Raw genomic sequence first — 1,058 nt, 5'->3', positions numbered from 1 at the left:
CTGTCAGCAGGGGCAAGACTTGGTCTTGTGAGATATTTCGGGTTGCTGTTTAATAAACGTTTAAACATTTACCTGCCCTAAGTCTAAGTCTCTTTGCTAAGGTAGCTGACCTGTCTGCCTGAGTTCTTCTGAGGCCAGAAACTGCTGTCTGGGGTGGGGGTGGGGGGTTGGGGGGTTAGCACCTCATCTTAAAACAGCAGGAGATTAAGTAAAGTACCCTTTGTTCTATTTCTGCAAGAACTTCAGAGCTCTAACTTCCAGCCTGCTAGTTGAAGTCATAGAAAGAAAAGGATGACACTTCGAAGAAAAGTGCCCGCAGTGGTGGTGCACACCTTTAATCCCAGCACTTGGGAGGCAGAGGCAGGCAGATTTCTGTGTTTGAGGCCAGCCTGGTCTACAAAGTGAGTTCCAGGACATCCAGGACTACACAGAGAAACCTTGTCTTAAAAAAAGAAAGAAAAAGAAAAAAAAGAAAAGTAATTCTATCCTTCATTTTTAAGTTCTCTCTAAAAAGTTCATCAGTTCTGCTTAAAAAGTTCTCCCTCTCTCTGTGTCCTCAGCACTTATCCGTCTTCCAGAAGACATGATCACATGGTAAAAAGTTCACCACAAGTTCACATATAACTTCAAATCACATATTGAGTAAGAAGTTTGCAACAAGGAATGTTTACGTGCATATCCATTAAGAGTAATTATCTGGCTAAACATTCATTATCTGTCACTAGCTCAACTGAACTGGTTCACTGAAAGTTAAAAAACATAATTTTTAAGACTAAGGTATTAGTGGAGTTTTGTCTAGATAAGCCTAGTCAATATTTTATCTTCTGTCTTTGCATTTATAGTAAGTCCTTAGTTCCCTTTTTATGACTTTTGGTTAATGGTTTTACAACCTTTTGGAATGTGCCCTAAGTTGCAGATGCCTGCTTGCTATCTCAGAAGCAATGAACTCATAACACTTGAAGACTGGCAGAGTTCTCATTGCAGTTTTGATTACCAGAAAGGACAAAATAGCAGACCTATTATAAAAGATCTTACTAATTACTAATATAATTTTAGGA

Source organism: Mus musculus, chromosome 15, assembly GCF_000001635.26.
Source record: "Mus musculus strain C57BL/6J chromosome 15, GRCm38.p6 C57BL/6J".
In the NCBI taxonomy this organism is placed as follows: Eukaryota; Metazoa; Chordata; class Mammalia; order Rodentia; family Muridae; genus Mus; species Mus musculus.
Note: the sequence above shows the minus strand (reverse complement) of the source record.